Source organism: Manis pentadactyla, chromosome 2 (assembly GCF_030020395.1).
Source record: "Manis pentadactyla isolate mManPen7 chromosome 2, mManPen7.hap1, whole genome shotgun sequence".
NCBI lineage: Eukaryota > Metazoa > Chordata > Mammalia > Pholidota > Manidae > Manis > Manis pentadactyla.
The window spans coordinates 171,094,274-171,114,400 of NC_080020.1; the positions used below are offsets into that span (position 1 = coordinate 171,094,274).

Sequence of the window (20,127 nt, forward strand, 5' to 3'; positions counted from 1 at the left end):
TTCCCACATCTGATTCCAGTGTGTGTGTGTGTCGGGGGGTAGGGGGTCTTCTCATGCACAACACCAAACAATTCTCAAATGCCAGCAGTGTATCTGAGATTTCAACTCAGCTCTGATGCTATCTGCCTGGGGAAAGCACCAGATTCCCAGGTTAAGGGCTCCACCTACAAGGCTTCTCTCCACCCCCAACTCAGATGCCAGTCGCAAGCAGTTACCTGTGCTTCTGATCAACCAGCTACAGATTGGAGATTCCAATGACCTCCTCCTTAGATTTAATTATAGAGTGGCTCACAGAGAAGTTTAATCAAGTATACCATAAAGGACAGAAGTCACCATCCAGATGAAGAGATACATAAGGCAAGGTTCCAAATAAAGAAGCCTCTGTCCTTGTGGAGCTTGTGTACTGGCTCAGTGGCACATGGAAGCTTTCTGGTTTCCCAAGCATGGAATGACCAAATATGCATTTATTATGACTTATTATATCACAGTGTCCTTTGATGCCGACTTTTAAATTATGATGTAGTTCAATTTATCAATTCTGTTTTTATTGTTGCCTGTGTGTATTAGTTAGGGTTCTTCAGAGAAGCAAAACCAATGAATAGATAGATGGATATTTGATAAATAGATGATAGATATAGATAGATAGATAGAGTTAGATAGATGATGATGATGATAGATAGATAGTAGATAGATAGATAGATAGATAGATAGATAGATAGATAGATAGATACTTAAGAGGAGACTTATTATTAGGATTGGCTCACTTGGTTTTGAAGGTTGAGAAGTCCCACAACTATGCGTTGCAAGCTGGAGAACCAGGGAAGCCAGTGTTATGATTCAGTCCTAGTCCCAAGACCTGCAATACAGAAGGTCCCTGGTGTAGGTCACAGAGTCTAAAGTCCTTAGACTCAGGAATTCCAATGTCAGAAGACAGGAAAATATGGACTTTCCAGCACAAGAGGAGAGAGTTTGCCCTTCCTTCACCATTTTTGCTCCATTTGTGTTCCCGGTGGAACTGATGATCCCCACCCAGTTGAGGGAGGTGGATCTCTTTGCTCAGTCTACTGAATCAAATACTAGTCTTTTCTGGAAACATTCTCACAGACATACCCAGAAATAAAGTTTTGCCAACTATCTAGGCATCTCTTAGAGCAGTAAGTTGACATATAAAATTAACCATCACACTGTGCTTTGGTGTAGTATCTGAGAAATCATTGCCAGATCCAATGTCATGATTTTCCCCTACATTCACTTTTAAGAGTTTTAGAGTATTAGTTCTTAAGTTTAGGCTTTGATCTATTTTGAGCTAACTTTTCAATACAGTTTTAGGTAAGGCTCCAACTTCACCTTGTCAATATTTTTAAATCTCTTCTGGAGTTCCTCTGTCTTTCTATGAATGTCTTTCTGCTCCAGTGCCATTTCCATGTTGTTTTAATTAGTATGGCTGACTACACACAGCACATATATACGTGTCAGAATCCCCTTGAGGATTTAGTAATACAGTGAATACTAGGTTTTAGCCCTAGATTTTCTTATTCAGAAAGTCTGTAAGGAGCCTAAAGATTTACATTTCTAACAAGTTCCAAATGATGCTAAAAATGTATTTTATTCTCATCCTGCCACAGTCCTGCTCCCAACTTCATCTAAGTCATATCCTACCCAATGTTTTCTGGAATTTGAGGTTCCTACTGATTTATAGGTAGACAAGAGAAAGCGGGATTAAGACCCTATGTGTAGAAATAGTATTCTGAACCCTTCATCACAAAACATCTGGGCAATAAAATTAAAAACAACAACAGAGAAACAGCTGCCTAGCTTGTTTTGTTTTGTTTTGTTTTTGGATTACAGACGTCCTGTATCTCTGAGACTGACAGCAGATGGTGGGAGAGATGACAAATGCCTGCTACCTTATTTCATGAAGAGATTCAATATGCGTCATTTTCATAAGTACAATCCTAATACAATTCCATCAGTTGTGTACTTCCTGCTACTTTCCTCCTAGAAGGTGACATTGGGATGCCTGCTGGTCTTCATTCTTGAGGTTGCTATGGCTCCTTTGGCCCTCTCCATGAGTAATTTAATGAGAAATTAAGCGAGTAGACAGTAAGAGTTCAGGTTACATACCATTTTAAACAGGAAGTCTCATTCCAAGCCTGGCCCTTCTGTAACAGAAGACAATTTCATCCTAACCTTCTAAACGATTGTTAGAAACAACCAAAACCTTGGCAAATAAAAATTTGTTCATCAGAGCCTTACTTATTTACTTTGGTAAATGTATAAGTATAGACAGAAATAGTCTGTTTTCATTGCAATACTTTTGATTAACTTAATCTTTTTTAAACATTCTTGTTAATCTCTGGTCAAACAGTTCTTAAAACAAGAACCAGTAGTCTTTCCAGTACAAGGAGAAACTCAAAATTGAGAACACAGAGTTGTATTTGTTTCACCCAGTCTGATATGAACTTGGGTACTTACCTCAGTACATTAGTCTTTCAAAACAAACTTGTTAATAAGCAATTCCCAGGTTTAGTGTTTAATAATCATAAAATGCTTCTTAGAGTAATTTAGACAAAAGACAATTTAATTAATTAAATGTTTCTTTTAAATCTTGAACTTCCTTATCTTTACCAAGAAATGCAAAATTGGGGAAAGGAGGGATCTCTTTTTATAGTATAAGCATTTTAACCCAAACGTAATAAATTACTCTCTTTTGGGGCTTTTCTAGTAAGTGAAACATGACCTCAGAATGGTGACAGGAATAAAATTATTGGAAATTTACTTTTAAAATAAGTGTGATTGGCTTGCTATTTTTTTTTAAGCCAATCTTACAGTTTGTACAAAAATTAACTGAAACTGGTTTATAGATCTAAAGGTAACCTGCAAAACCATAAACTTCTAGAAGAAATTATAGAGGAAAGCCTAGGTGAACTTGGGTTTGGCAATGAGTTTAGATGAAACACTAACCATGATCCATAAAAGAAAAAATCGATTAGTTAGACTCTGTTAAAATTAAAAACTTCTGTTCTGCAAAGACATGTCTAAGAATATGAAAAGACAAGTGACATAAGGGAAAACATATTTGCAAAACACACAGCTGATAAACAACTTGCATCCAAAATATCCAAAATCTCTTAAAACCAAATGATAAGAAAATGAATAATTCAACTAAAAAAGGGACAAAAATTCTCCACAGACACCCCATCAGAGAACATATAAGCATATGGAAAAAACGCTCCACATTGTATTTATCAGGCAATTGAGAGTTAACACAAGAATGGGTGGCCATTTATATTGATTAGAATGGCTAAAATCTAAAAATCTGGTAAGACCTTTTTTGGCAAGGGTACATATAAATTCTTACTGATTGCCAGTAGGAGTGCAAAATGGTACAGGTACTTTGGAAGAGAATTTGACAGTTTCTAACAAAGGTAAAGGAAAAGGAAGTTATATCAGACAATCTGGCAAATATGCTCCTAGGTACTTACCTGATTTGAAAATGCATCTCCTCATAAAAACCTGCATGTGAGTGTTTATAGCAACTTCATTCATAATCACCAAGAACTGAAATCAACCCAGATGCCCTTTAAAGAATAAATGGGTAAACAAATGGTGGTACATCCCTACAGTGGAATATTACCCAGCAATGTAAAGAAATGAGTGATCTAGGTATGAAAATGTATACTGTATGAATTCTGAAAAAGGCAAAAACCACAGTATTAGTGACAAAATGTTGAGAGCATCTTCCTTGATATCAGCAAATGCCTCCAAAGGGAGGAGGCAGACCAATGGGATCAATTCCCTGCACTTCTGTCTGCCACTCCTGAATCTCCATTCAAAGATAATTCACCAACTTGTTGGTTTTCTGGCACCCTCATGTAGATTTTTAAAATACTTTGTATAGCCTTTATAGTTTCCTCGTAAGAAATGTTGGTTCCAATGACCTATTCTGCTCATAAATCTTATTCAGAAAGCCTATGAGGTAAGCACTCTTGGTTTTTTCCATTTATAGATGGAGAAACCTAGTCACAGAGAGGATGAGTACCTTCTTCAAAGTCAGGGAGTTACAAATGGCCAGCAGAACTAAGAGTGGAGGGGACTTCAACTCAGGTTTAAAAATCTCCAGTGATGCAAAGTGACTTGAGGCAGATTCCTTACAAAGATGTTGTGGAGGGAAAATCAGTACAGTAGTGGAAGCATAGACCACACCCTAGAGCTGGATATACTTTTGTTATTTAAACTACCTGAAGTGAAATATTATCTCCCATACTGGCTGAGTGAACAAAGAAGATAGCCAATTTAAAAGAAGCCTCTAAAAGCACTTTTCTTCATCTGTAATTTTATTCTTACAGATACTGCTTAGTGGGCCAAACTTTCAGTTAATCCAAATTGGCTATTACAACTTTCTATCTACTTCTGTGAAGGAGAAAAAAACAGGGATCCAGGTTTTTTATTTGCATGCATGCATGCGTGTGTGTATTTATTGTCACTGGTTTTGCTAGTGTGTGTGTCTTTCAAAGCTTAAAGCCTGCAAGGTTAAAATCAGTGTGATGACTCAGAACATTTGGAAGTACTGGAATGAGTGAGCAAACGGTTAACTCAGAAGCCTAGAAATAAAAAGAAAGATGAAAAGAAGACAGAAAGATGGGACCAGGGAGACATGAAGAGATAATTGAAGGAGAAGAAAAAATAGTTACAAGCAGGGGCAGAGAGAGAGAATGAGTTGTAAATAAGTGCGAATGGTGTGGACCCAGCAAAAATGATGGTAGATGGAATAAATCAGCCAAATTGGGATACCATTTCATTTGTTCAAATTAAAAGTTCAAAACAAGATCATCTGTAAAGATTAAAGAAAAATGATATTAAGGGAGAGATATATATAAAGGTACCTTTAAGGCTTTGTGGTATAAGAGAATCCCAAAGACACATGTGGTCAGTAGTATTTGATCAGGCTGAGCATAAGATGATAAGAACATTTTCAAGACTTTGTAATACTCATCATAGAACTGAGTGTATAAAAGCGTCAGGCGATGGGAATGGATTTTCTTGAAGGAGTGTCTTCATGTCTTATAATAAACAACTGAGAAGTACTTAAAAGCAGTTACCTGAAGGAGATATTTTAAATTTCACTTATTTATAGGATAACTCTTAGAAGGTATTCAAAGATTGGATGTAGAGATCGTACTGAATGATACTTAAAGATCTTTGTACTTGAATGATACTTAAAGATTTTATTTTCAATTCTGAGGTTTTTGATTTTTGTGAATAGTGCTATACTGCCCCTTATTCTTTTAAATATTAACATGGTAGGGTCAAACAAGCAATAAATAGATTTTAAACAGCTGAATTAAAATAGTGTGATATTCAGGTTATCTGACTTTGTTCGAGCAGTCATCCCAAAAGAAACTAAAAAAGAAAATGAAAATAAGGCTGGTAGTCTGAATCCATGCTGCCTGACTACAGTATTAAAACACTGCTGAAAACAGTATTATTTTAATTAAAAGGTAAGTACTGGCCTATAATGCACTCCACTCTCCTCTATACCAGTGTTAGCAAATTGTGTTTAACTGTCGTTGTTTCAGCCCATTAGCTTCTCCATCTGGTTATCTTATTATAGTGGCTCAATAAATTAGTCAATGTTCTTATAACCTCCAGGAAACCCAGAACAGGTCACATCTTTTGCTAGATTGACTGGAAATTGCTATCATTAGGTGGCATGTCTGTATTCTCTCCAAGAGTTAATGGGCACCACTGTAGATTGTGTCTGGGCCTGTGGCCTGGCTGTTTTTCTCTCTCTGTGTAGTCCCTGGAGCAATGCAAAGATATATAACCAAGGCTTTTTCAGGTTTATTCCTGAAAATACTACATTAGCCTCAACAGTTCTAACATTATCTTAACACTGAATTGCCCTTGTCCATTAATAGAAAACCTTGACTGCCTTGGTTCTGGGATGTTATGTGACAGGTAAATGCTTAGCAGAGAGCTTTTAAGGCTTTATCATTAAGGGCTGCCACGTGCCTGTGGGTGACATCATTTGAGACCAGATCACTAATAGCCTTTAAGTTCATCTGTGGTTTTCTTCCTCATTTCCAAATGAGCATCTATTATTTTAAATATTTACCAATAACTGTGATTTTCCTATAGTCATTTTTCTTTTACTTTTAATATCCTCACTCTATGTGCTAACTCCATAAAAGTGGAAAAATCTAAAATCGCTTACAAACTATAAACGGTCAGATAGACACAGCTATAGTACCTACAAAAATCTGGGCAAATCTGAATTGAAATTTAAGATTAAAATGTGTATTTTGTAAGGCTTTGTATTATCATTATATAAAATACCTAGCTCAGTTAAAACACACAGAGGCAAGACAAGATAAAAAGATAGTTGAGGGGGACTGAGGAAGGTGGGCACACGTGGCTGGGTAAGAAGACACGATCAAATGCTGAAAAGTCTCCATGGCAAAGGAGTTTGGAACCATTACTTTAATTTTGGGAAATATACAGGATTAAATCAGTGCCTTGGGAAGAATGAGTGAGCAATCTAGAGGGAATAAAGCTCAGTGTTTTTTCTTCTTTGGCATTCAGGAAGCGTAGCATTACATTTGCTTGGAGCAGTGGAAGATGTAAGCTTAACAATATAATTCACCTTGAAAACAAATTATGAAAGTACTCAGTGTGGTGATTTACATGAGTATTAATCACATTTGAAATGCCAATGTACCTTTTATTTCTCAAATTGGGATTTATTTACACAACAAGAAACCCTTAGAATGGGAAAAAATATATAGTGTCTAAACTCTCTTCTAATTGCACCATTTTCCTCCATAATATCTCTGCCTTTACCTGTACTGATGGAAAGCTTATCACTTAACAAAACAGCAAATCTTAGTGTGGACACACCTATTTAGGGGGGAAAAAAACCCTTTGAAATGTTAAACAGCTGCCTACTAATTCTATTTCTTAGTCTGCAACAGAACTTGCATCTATTTTAACCATATTCTGTAACATGGATGTTTTCCTGTGTTTGAATGGATATAAATATATTTTGATGACATAAGCATACTTCCTTGAATGCTTCTGAGTGATGTATACACATCAATCTTTAAGATACAGACAGAAAGAGTAGGAAAGGGACCACATTCTAGAACAGATCAGTTTGTTTAGAACCTTCCTGATTCACGTCCTGAAACACTGAGAAAGGGAACAGTTGGCTTTGTTTTATCAAATTGTGTCGAGTAGCTTTACTTCTCAAAGGCTGCTACCTCTGGCGTGCAGGAGCCAGGAGCAGCGGGCTAATGCACTGGAACAGCATGGAATAAGCACAGGGTCAGCCAAACCCTGTAACAATGCCAGCAGGGAAAAAAATCACCACAACTCAAGGAGAATTCATTTGGCTGTAGCTGCAGCTGTGCTCTAGGTGGTAATTTCTGATTGCTGCACTGGAACGCTTCTTTTGAGTTTTGCTTCTTGGGTGTTTTGTTGTCCTCAATACTGATCAGGTTTGGCATGCTTCATCCTTATTGTCTCATTCTGTTTACCTGCAACTATGCTGCAAAACATCTGGGAGAGTCAGGTGGGATAGAAAACCCCAGTGAGGGGCCGAATATCTCATGGACACACACTCCTGCAAGTCTGCTATGCTCTGAAGATGAGTTCAGAGTGAAAGCAGGGTCAGTGGGGACAAACGGGGGCTCTCTGCATCACTGTGGAGTCCTCCTGCATTTGTTTGTTCTTTAGTCCTCAGTCCTTCATTCCTGCTGTTGTCCAGTCATTCCTGCTCTGAAGATTTATAATTCAGCCCAACACCACCCATGGAGCAATAGAGAGAAGGCAGTGAGCAAGATTTCTCCTGGTCTCAGAGCCCCCACACTCCATTCTTCTAGGGGAGTCCATGATTTCTCATTTGTGGTCAGAAATGTACATGTATGTGGAGAAAACATGGATTTTTATACTTGTAGTGATACAACGATGCATTTTACTTTTGCTATGGAACAAACTAATGCTAATCATCATCATAATATCTGTCAATACAATCTCATATGTGACAAAGGCCATACTCAGAATTTTATATTCATTGTTCATTTACTCCACAAAACAAAACAATGATAAGAGGTAATATCACTACCCCATGTTACAAATGAAGGACCCAAAAGGAGGAAATGAACTCTGCTGATCTCCTGATCTCAAGCAATGATTAGGAGAAGTTGAACTGTGCTTATTCAAAGGCCCTGTAATGTGTAAACTCTAAATTTGAACTCTAAATTCTTCATAGTGATTTTCCATTTGTCAGTCTTCTCTTTTATAAAAGCATTTCATATGTTCAGATTTGTATATTTGTATTATATATAGGCATATAGATATGTTATAAATGTATATGATTATTTACCTAGAGTAAATTGTGAAATTTTCTTCCCCCTTCATTGTTTCCTCCAATTTCTCTCTCCTCTTTGACTGTTTTGACCTTCAAATTTCACGTTAGAAGTTTTCCTTGTTTGCTGTGGATTCCTGGCTGTTTCGCTTTTAATCTAGAAAGCTCATTAAAGTGCTATAAATATGGATTGAGATAGGAGTTTCTCCAAAAAAAAAATTGTCTCTTTGGGCTGTTGAGACCTTTCTGATAGCGTTTTCCATGGGTGTTTTTTTCTGGGCTACGAACATTCCTCAGGAGGACCTTTCCAAATCCTGCCAGGAAGCTGTAGTATGGACCTGAGGAGCAGAGGGCTGGGTGTCTCACAATTTCAAGTATATCCACTTAATTCCCTCATTTCATGTACAGGTATTTGTAGCCACCTGTACTTTCTATAGTCATACTCTTGTTTGAGGATGAGGAAGGGGCAGTTCCAATGCTGTACAGAGTTGGGAATGGTCTGTTTAACCTTTTTTTAGAGGACCCATATTTATAATAGCCAACTTCCATCACCTGCTCTAATATCTTGTTTTCCTTTTAGCTTTGCTCCAGAAGGGGACCCTGATTTTAGCCCCATCTGCACTTTGACTTCCAGGGGACCTATTGTTAACAATTTCTGGAGTTCTTTTGGTGATTTTTAAGCTTTTTCCACATGGGTTCTATATGGGATAACTCACTCTTTTGTCTTAGCTTCTAAAATGTTATTCATTCCTTTCCCTTTCCTTTATGAGTTTATGACTTTAAAAAATTCCTTTACAGATATCATATGGAGATTCAGGAGAGACTCAAAGCTAATATGAGTGTTTCATCTATCATTTTTTATAAACAAATACAGAAATTCTTCATAATTCTGCAATAGTTTTTCATAAAGCCCCAATTCCATATGGACTATTAATAACATTAAGATATAATAGGCCATAATATTATAATTAATTGTATTTTCAGCTTCAGTTGTAATATCATATCTCCCCAACCAAATGCAGTCTTGCATGGCTCAGCAGATTAAGAAAAATATGCACTGGACTGAGAATTGGGAGGCTAATCTCTACCTGAATAACTGATAATAGCATCTCAATCTGCTGACATAGCATTCTGGGAAATGCTATGGAAAATAGCTTACATTTCCCTAAAAGGATTTTGCTCTGATGAGGATGCAACGTTTGTTTTGAGGCTAGGGAAGTTTCTTCTAGTATTCAAACTGCTATTTCAACTGCCTTTCTTGTAGACACAATCTCATGGAGTGGAAGAAATTAAAGATAGAATCTCATCTGGGCAGGAAGAAGATTTCATTTTAGGATTTGGGGCAGACTTATTTAGGGTCTCGAATTTCAAGGCAGCTGAACGGATGCAGGCAGAGTCCTACATGGAGAGAAAGCCTGGAGGGAAGTAAACTTTATTTCCAGGAACAGGGAAGTATTACCTATAAGACTGCAATGGAAAGGTCTGGCTTAGTGGATCCAGGTACCAGTAGGTGACATTGTTTTAGAATTCAAAATTCTCTTTTCCTTTTAGGGTGAGTGACTGACATGGCAACCCAGAAAAAACAGAGGGGTAGAAAAATGAGATTGGAATAATACATTGCCCTGTCTTTGGACTGGCACATTTCCAAAGCCAAGAATAGGCATGGTTTTTAGAAAGTCATTTGATTAAAGGTCACAGCTTGAAGAAGAATCATGAGGAACAGCCCTGGGGTACCAAATTTTGGGACTTCTCAAAGCAAGAATATTGGAGCAGGGAGGGGTTGCCTATTCAAATTGTAGAGATCTCTGACAATAAAAGAATGAAGGCTGTTTCCGTTATACAGAGCCCACCTCAAGCCAGCACTGAAATGCCAGAAAGATGAAAGCCAAAGGGGGAAACAGAAGCTTTTAAATAAGACAGAGGAACAAAATAACGAATGATATATCCTCAGTAGAACTATTAGCAAACTAGTCTGAGATTTGAACATACAGGATTCCTGTGAGCACAGAGCTCATGCCCTGAGATTTGTGTATTTATTGCTTGATTCATTGAAACATCCAAAATGTGGGGGACATGAGCTATTTCGTATTTGAGTGATTATTCATTTCTGAAGGAGCAACAGTGGTCCCATTGGATATGGTCCAAACAAGACTCAGTATGGGCCCTCTCCATGGGAATTGGTGATATAAAAGGAAATACAAGTAGAGATTAATTTGGACATATATTACAAGTTTAATTTACCTGTGCAAACAAAATCTTTGCTTGATAAAGTAAAGACCAATTTGAAACATTTTCTAGTGTGTTTATTATAATATTTGGGATATCATGCCATCTAGCTCTTATTGGTTAATGAACTTTGATAATTTAGCCAAGCATTTTTTGAAATAACAGAAAGAGGCATGATTTCTTGCCTATGAATATAATTTTGGATATTATATCTTATTACATTAATTGAAGACAGAACAGCATGGTGTTTATGAATAAGCACATATCCTGATCATTAAAACTGGGCTTGAATCCCAGCCTAGTAAAGTCAAGTGATTTAAAATATCTCTGCCTCAATTTTCTCATCTGTAAAGTGAGATTATATTTGTATTTATCACATAGGGTTCTAGTGAAAGTTAATGGAGATAATAAACTTCAAAATATTTATGTTCATTCACATGCTAGATAATTTTCCAAAGTCTGCATGCACAAGAATCACTTCAGGAAGTTTCTTTATAAAACTTGCATGTGAACCAAGTGGTTTTCATGAGGCCTTTTTCAAAGATCCAGATTCTTGTTTTCTATTAGTAAGTATGGTTTAAAAGGGACTTCATTAATGCCTCTTCTAGTGTAAAAAAGTAAATGGTCTAGGAGAATCTCCCTCATCTAGGGTTCCAGATTCAGCAACAAACAAAACAAAACAAATTGAAAAATAGGGTTCCCAGTTAAATTTGAATTTCAAATAAACAACATATAAGCATAAGTATGTTCTATACAATATTTGAGATTGATTTGGGACTACAAAAAAACATTATTTATTGTGTAGATGAAGTTCACCTGGTAATCCTATATTTTATTGAAAATCCCACCCTTAGTGTATGAAAAGAGAACATCCCAAGAAAAGGACCTGCTGTGTCCGGCTGAGTGAGTCGGCTGCCATTAACATTAGAGCAGAAGTAGTTACTGGCTTTCTCTACTCAATATTTTATGAGTCAAACATGGTTTTAATTAAAGTACACCTGGAACCCAGCATGTATTCTGGCCCTGAATCTGAACACAGCAACACAGACATAATTACATAGGTTTCCATAAACCATCTTGGAATCCAGGTCCCATTGCACAGAACAGCCTATGTGCAAAGGGTTTGTGTATGTGGTTGGTTACCCTCGGTGTCTGACCAAGCCCATCTCAGCCTAACTCGAACACCAGCCACACTTGGCATGAGAAGCACATCCTCAGCTCTTTTCAACATTTTAATTTGAGAACTTCACCTACTTGTAAAGAAGGATCTTTTTTGACTTTCATATTGGGAAGCCTGTGTCATAGTCCCTTCTTTATGCTAGAGCAGTCGGCTTCCCTGACCCTCCAATCTTGCACTCACCACGGCAGTAATAATAAAACTAATGGCTCAAGAACTAAAACATATGCCCACATGCCAGGCACACTCTATGCCAGGCACTGTCAGAAGGATTTTACAGACATTGCCTCGTTGGATCTTCCCAAAAAATTAATAGGTGAGAAAACTAAGATTTAATGTTAAATAATTTCTCCCATGGGCCTATAGCTGGTAAGTGTCAGTCTGAATGTGATCTCAGGTTGTCTGCATCTGGAAGTCATGACAAACACAGCTGTAGCCTATTATTCTTTAATGACAAAGAGAAGAGCTCTTATTTAGCAGCTGTTTTGGTTACCAAAGAATATTCTACACACATTCAGTGAACATTGTTCCTTTGCTGGACAGGGTATTAGGCTATGTAAACACATGAAAAGTCTCGGTGGTATCCACCGCCATGCCAAGCACAAAGCTGGCATGAATTAGGTGCTCATAAAATATTGGTAGCATGAATGAGCAAGTGCATTTCAATAACTTAACACTTAATGGATTTGATATTATTAAAATAACATATTAGGCTTATAAAAGGTACACATATGATCATTTAAACCACAATTACTGCTAATATTACTATAATAGAATTAATAGAGATGCACACTTAATGTAATGAGGTTTTCCTTTTTGATGGTATCTGACCTTGTAATACCATTTTCAAAAGCTGGATGATCCACCTCCAGGACTAAGAATAGCACTACAAAGAGAAGGACAAACGACAGAACTGTTCTGTTAACAGTTAGGAATTAGAAAATGTCTGAGATTAGAAAAGAAAGTATGTAGTAATCAGACCTAGAGAAAGGTATCTACATGTGAAGAAAGGAGCAATGGAAAAGCATGATGGGACATACGCTCCTGAGAAGTGCACGCGTGTCCAGGAGAAAAAAGGACAGTTTCCACCGAGGTGGAATGGGAGCTGTGAAGAATGTTCTTTGAAAATCTGAAGGGCAACAGCAGTGTACAGTTGCTATTTTGAAGCAGAATTGTAAAAAGACTAAGGTGAAAACACTTACTGGAGCATCTGCTGTGCAAACCACTTCAGGAAAAATAAGCAGGCAGCAGAATGAACACATCTGCCTGATGCTGGGCATGTGAGGCAAGGGTTGGAAGATGGAAGCAAAGACAGCATGATAAGGAAAGGCTTGGAAGGCATGTGCGCCCTTCAGCTTCCCCAGCACTTCAGAGGAATGGGAGAGGGGCTAATCATCCAGAGAGGGCTTTAAGAAAGAGAGACACTCTTCTCCATCTGGCCGCCAAATGGAAAGATGCTTGTGGAAGAAATGTCATCCCAACAACTGAAACAGGGCCATGCACTCTGGAGTCAGCTGATCATCATGCATGTGTGAGCCACTGCATCTAATAGGGGAGCTCATGAAACTCCCAGGACTCCTTCGGCCTAAGAGGGTATGTCTGTCGAAGAACCATGGTATGTTCAACCCCATCACAGTTCTCCGGATGTGGCTGAGGTCCTATGTTGCATGGTAGAACAAATATTTATATGGATTCTAAATACCAATTTTTCTCATACTGAGCAATGCACCATGTTAAATACCAAAAAGTTTGGGGGGTCCTGTTAAGAAGCAGGATTACCTACAAAATGACTGGACTGTTACTGTGGGTTTCCTGGGTGTAGAACAGTGATCCATGTATGGGAGACCCACGGTCAACAGTCCACTTGGAGGACCTTTGCCCACTGGGCAGGAAGAAGTTGAGAAAGCTGAAGCCTCACAATCCTTAGGCCTGTAACTAAAGAAATGGGCCAGAGGCAGGACGCACAGGGGCGCTTCCTGAGGATGTAGGTCTGTGGTAGCACCAGAAAAGATGGTGGTTACAACCAGTGCTGTGAATAAAGAAACTAATATTCCCAGCAATGAGGTAGCTTAATGCAGGTGACCTTCGTCTCTCCAAATATCCCCAAATGGCTGACAGATCTAGCAACTAGAAATCAACCCTGTCTTTATCTGGCTTCCTCCCAGTGGAGTGCTAAGGGGGCAGATTCTGAAGGCCAAGCTTTTGCTTAAGTATAAAGGTAACAAAAACATTCTCAAACACATACACCACAAAATATCGGGATATTTTTCACTTTCTAACCCTCTTTCAACATTATTTGAAGCATAATAGCTAAACAGTGAATGAAAAATCCCAAGCTCCCAAGGACAGACACATAATGTTTTAACTGGAATTAAGGTAAGATTTAAATCTACTTATACTAAGATAAGTATTATGTGTGTGTGTGTGTGTGAGTGTATACACATTTTATGTATATATATGTGTATATATGTATACACATTTTATATGTATGTGTATATATGTAACAAAGGTACCTGTTATTTATAATTTTTAGTTGCAATATATCACACAAATGAGATATATATTTCCTATTTAATGACAAATTTTTTTAAGTATTCAGATCCTTAATTTGTTGAAAGTAATTCCACTCATGAATAAATTTTAATCATACATCCACAACATAAAGTACAAGTCTCTAATTGGCTTATTTATTCTAGCTCAACAAAATTCCTCATTTAAAAATATTTCCTATATTTTCTTTTTTAAAAACCCTTTAAAAGACAAATATCTAACATCTTTATTATGAAGGGAATGGTGTACATGGTGCAAAAAAATCAAATAGTGTAGGAAGTTGGAAAATATAAATTTTTCTAGCCCCTTCCTCTCATACTGCTTTGTCTCAAAGGCTAACATTTTTAACAGATTTTGCCTTTCAGTCTTAAAGAGGTTGCCATTATGATGGTTTTATTATCAATGTATAAACTTATTTTTCTTTTGTTTGCTTTAAATTTATGTTAATCAAAGTAAAACATTTATATACTTTAAGTCAGATTATTTACATGACTTTTAATAAAAAATAGCAGTATGCTGACCTTCTTGTCTCCAGATGTATTCATTTTTAAAAGCTTAAATATTTTACCTGATTCTTCTGGCAATCCATTTTGGAATTTCTCAATAATGTGCTTCTATACTGTTACTTCTAGACGTTCCAACTTTATTCACAATCCACCTATGGACTTCCTTCTGTGTAAAATGAGGGGTTTTTTTCCTCTACAGCTGTCAAACTGCTCCCACCTTATCCCTCCCTCCTTTGTGGTTTGCCCATGTTACGGGAACTATGCTAGTTTTTTCTACACATCTCAGATAATGCTAAAAAACAAAACAAAACAAAACAAAACAAAAAAAACACTCCATGCCATCATTTAAAATAAAGTAACTGAGAAAAGTTAAAAACCAAAGAACATACAAAGGCTGTACAAAATACATCACTTTTGGAGGTGATATGTTCAGAGCATAAATTATGGTGGTGTTTTCATGGACAGATACTTATCTGCACACTTTTCAAGTTCTATATGTTCAGTACATGTAGCTTTTTGTATGTCAGTCATTACCTCAGTAAAATGTTTTAAAAAGAGAAAACTTCAAAAAATACAAAGAGCATGGGCAAGCAAAATCAATGTAGTGGGTACAATATCCAAATAAAAAATAACGCTTAAATTTAAAATCAGTATTTGAAACAACAACAACAAAAATTTTATGATACTTACATCCAGCATGTGACACCTGGAACTGTCATTAAGTTTATTTTTTTAAAAACCTGAAACATAAGAACAAAGTTTTCATGGAAAAAGTGGACAGAAAGCAGGTCTAAATATGACTCTCCACACCCTCATCAGAACAAAAAAAAAACCATGATAAAGATATAGATAAGTAAAAATGGAAAGCTTTCGCTATTCCTTGAATATCCATTTACTCAAATAAATGGGGAGATAAATATTCCATCCTAATGATTAACAACAAAAAAAAGTATTTAGGTAAAATTTACAACAACAAAAGTGTTTTGGCACCTATGTGAGAAAAACGCAAAAGTCAACCACTGTGCCTCCCCATCAAAAAGATACAGAAATATCCAATTATCTCAAACAAGATCTAATCTCATAAGTGTGTTACCACTTCTAGTTATACTTTTAATGCAATTGCACTTGAAACGCCCAGATGATTTGTTCTAGGACATGATGAAGTGATTCATGAGTTCATCTTGAGGAATGCGGGAGTGAACTGGGAAAAGAGTGACCGAGGTTGCTTTATTTTATCAGCTGTTCCAGTGTATCCTACAGCAACAGCAATTTAAACCAATCAGCACTGGTGCCAGGCAGATGGGCAAGCAAGGAAGCTGAGTGCAAATCTTAAAACATCAGAAAGTATTGATTCAAGTTAGAAATTAAAGAATTAATTATTCATAATTGAGGCTCATATAGCTTCCTACACTGGAAGAAAAAAATAAGAGTCTTCAACTCACTACATATGCCAATCTAATTTCAAATAGTTAAATGTACATAATAAAACCATGGTAGGACTAGATTGGAATATAGGAAATATTTTTGTTTATAACCCTCATAGGGAAAGCCATTCAAAGGGTAACTAAAAGAAACTATACGAAAAAAGGCAATTAAAAAAATGTATCCTGAGTGTTAAAAATGATCATAAGCAATATTAAGACACAAATGGCAAGCTGAGAATTATAGGGACGGTGTGGGAGGAAAGGAGTCCATCATAGAAAATGAGCAAAGGCCCTTGTGGTGAACATGGCACCCTGGCCACTCAAATCCTTCCAAAGCCCTGCAGACAGGCTTCCAGTCTGAGAGGGACTGGGAAGCCAGAGGCCACCTTCATCAGACTCCCTCAGTACTTGGGTCCAAGCTCCCACGAAGAAGTTATGGAATGTTTTGAAAACAGAAATGCGACCAGTGAGGTGGAGGCCATGTTTTGCTGTTCTTGCTGGTTCTGCAGGCAAGTTCAGCTGTGTGGGTTGTTTCTGTGGTGGCAGCAGTACTGGTGGCACTGTGGGTGCTGCACAGCTTATAGACGTTAAGGTGAAGCACCTGGGGCATCTCTTAGGCTCACATGTATTGGAACTTGAGCAGCACTGGGGAAGCAGCCCTCCTGACTCCCAAGTCTCCAAGGTGGGCCAGTTTTGCTGTATTGGTCTCATAGTCATTATGTTCAGCAGTATCCCTCTGAGCAGAAGCAAGATGGGGATTTTTGTGTGAGGGGTTTGTTGATGGAATGCTCTTAGGAAAAGAGGACTTGGGGAAGCAGAATGGGATATGGAGAGACTAAGCAAGAATGTGGCCAGTATCTGAGGGGAGTGGTAACTCTGGAGGTAACTCAGGATCACCAATTGTACCACCTTGAGGTAAGGGATCTGTCTTTTTGTACCTTATGTTAGTCATTTATTGACTAGCTTCTTCTGGGGAGGAGGGGGCCTAACCTCCAGGGAGAAGCAGTTTCCACTCAGCCAAAGAAAATTATAGGGAGGAGTGGGCAGCTGTGAGCGAATTCTCAAAGCAGCTGAGGATGGTGGCTTGGCTGGTAAGGGGAACCTGGTGGGTCATCACTGGCATCTACTCTGTTATACACGTTCAGCCTTTAGTTTGTGTTTCTGGGTTTTCAGTTATTTTATAAGCAGGTAGTTTCTAATTCCTATTGCTCAAAAGCGATGTAGTGGTTTCTATTATGTGCAACTAAACCCTGGCTAAGAAAGCCTTGAACAAGCATTCGTGAAACAAGAAACAGAAATTGCCAACAAAATGATTAATAGTTGTTTGGCTTCACATAACTAAATAGTGTAAATTAGAGAAAAACTGATGAATGACATTTCCCCTATATAATTAGGAAAGGTTAGAAAAGATGAAGCTGAGGTTTGACAATTTGAAAAGAACTGAACATTCTAATAATTGCTAGTGGTAACTTAAATTAGGTAAAGCTTTTCTGGAAGAAAACTTGGTAATATATATCAAAACCTTTAAAAATGTGCATCTAAATCCTTTTTGACCAGGCAACTCTACTTCTAAGAATTTTAAGGAAAAATTTCAAATAGTTAGCTAGTTTATTTAAAATGCTGTATATACAAGAAAATTCATCAGAGCAGTATTTAAATCAAAACATTAGAAACAACCCAGGTGAAATACTAATACTGTCTGGAATGTAGTAGGAACATACATTATATGCATTGTTATTTTAACTAAATAAGATGGCCATTAGACTGAGGTGGCTCCCGTGCCAAACTAGCCTAAGTGAGCAAACCAAAGCCTGAGGCTTTTTTTGCTGTAAGTCCCTCAAACTTACAAAATCAAAAAGCTAAAGACAACCATTCACAACAGCCAATTGGCTTTAAGCTGTAACAATCAAGTAATTTCCTTTATTTCCTCACTTTCTCTATGTCTTTCCCCTGGCTCCTAACCACTTCGAGTTTAGCACTGCCTGATCTGAATCAATGTATGCTCAAATAAATGCTTAAAAATTGTAATATGCCTCAGTTTATCTTTTAACAGCATATATAATGTAGTAGGAACTATGTATCTATATTATATTATGCTACTATATATACACATGAGCATTAATAGCCATTAAAATTATAAGTCTAATGACAGTGAAAGTTGTCAAGAAACATACATGGAAAACCAGCCCACAAGAGTATGTAAAAAATGATCTTAGTTTTGCAAATATCACTATGTGTGTATAGAAAAACACCACGAAGGCTAGTGCCAAATGTTTATTATAGTCCTGACCACTAGGTAATGGACTTCAGGGAAATTTTAATTTTATCCTTGTTTTTTCCTTATCTTTATTTTCTTTTTTAGAACATTATTACTGGTGTAATTAATATGTAGTATATTTAAAAACTGAAGGCCACCTGCTGATTAGAACAGTCCTGGTAGTTATAGAACTTAGTTGTGTTGTTACATCAACCAGAATTTGATGTGGGCTTTGAAATCTTTTTGAGTTTTTCTTTTGCCCTTGGTTTTCTGAATCTGACACCAAATTCAGAAGGAACAAATGTCTTGTTGATATTCTTTTTCATGCTTTTTTAGATAGACTGTTCACACCTTAAGCTGCAGTGTTTATCTACCCAGTGGACCCAAAGAAACGCTGTTAGGAAAATACAGCGCTCTGAATGGGCATGATGATTCAAGGAATGGAAATCTTTATCGTCTATCAATAGGCAGCTCAGGGAGCCAGGTAGCCTTCAGGTGCTGGTAAAAATATGAGCTGTGAGTTTCCTCCCTGTGTTATGTTTTTATTTGCCCTTTTTGAATGAATGGAACAAAAGCTAGGAATTAACTACACCTCCCCCAACCCTTGCTTCATATTGTAATTTTAACCTTGTTCACTGCATCAGTTATTTCCTGTGGTTGATTCAATGTGGGAGCAAACTGTGGATTCATACTACATAAATTCATCGGCTCCAACTTATGTAGCTATTCTGGAACATTCTGCAGGGTCGTCTTTTGTTATGACCTGCTGTAAAACCTGATGGTGTGTGTACTGTAAACAAGAAAGGTCTAGCTAACAAATGGGTCTCTAGTCATTTTAAAAAGAAATCCCTACTGTAAGATATTTTACTTGTGTGTTGGAGCAGGCACTTTATTTAGAAGTTCCTTTATTATTATTTTTAGGATTTTAAAATTATTTTCTTCTCAAATGTCATAGAATGTCTTACCACCCATCTGCTCAAGAGGCAAAATTATGAAACTGACAGTCTTTTTTGACACCTCCCTGAAGTGGGAGGAATGAACACATTTTCATTCAGTTTGGGCACTCAGATTTTGGCTTTCTTCTTTTCCGTGTAGGAATGAGCCTCTTGAACAGGGTCCACATTACGTAAGTATTTTCAAGATGTTTGAGAAATCAAGGACTCTTTATAAGTTGATAGTCCCGTTGACATGCTTAATTACTTAACTACTTAACTACTTAAGCCACTAGTGGAATTGGTACGTCATCATTTCCGCCGACAGATGGCTAATTCCAGCTAAATATTTAGGCAACTTTTACACATCAAAGTTGCCTCTGTATGTGCCTCTTCACAGCAATGGAGCTAATATATGACACTTAGTATTTTATTAAGCTCTAACAGTAAATAACAATATTTATGAATAACCTTATAAAACACACTAAGCATTGTGAGACATGGTATTTGCCTAAACAATACTGGAACGTCATTAGTTCTAATTTAAAGTACAATACAAAATTTTCTCTATTGCTAGCTTTGTGCTTTTAAGTATCTTCTTCTCATTTAAGCTTCAGAAATACTTTTTATTGAGACATTTGAGATGTGTCAACCTTAAAAGGTAACTTTGGGACAGTCTATCTATTA

At 37.1% G+C, this 20,127-nt stretch overlaps 1 long non-coding RNA gene across 1 annotated transcript; it reads right to left on the reverse strand.

Moving 5' to 3' along the window:
* Window positions 1–770: 770 nt before the first annotated feature.
* Window positions 771–15,552, reverse strand: LOC130682718 (uncharacterized). The gene is made up of 3 exons (XR_008996010.1): window positions 15,518–15,552; window positions 2,125–2,162; window positions 771–856 (listed from the first exon to the last, which is right to left on the reverse strand). It is a non-coding gene; the product is annotated as an uncharacterized LOC130682718 (long non-coding RNA).
* Window positions 15,553–20,127: the final 4,575 nt, after the last annotated feature.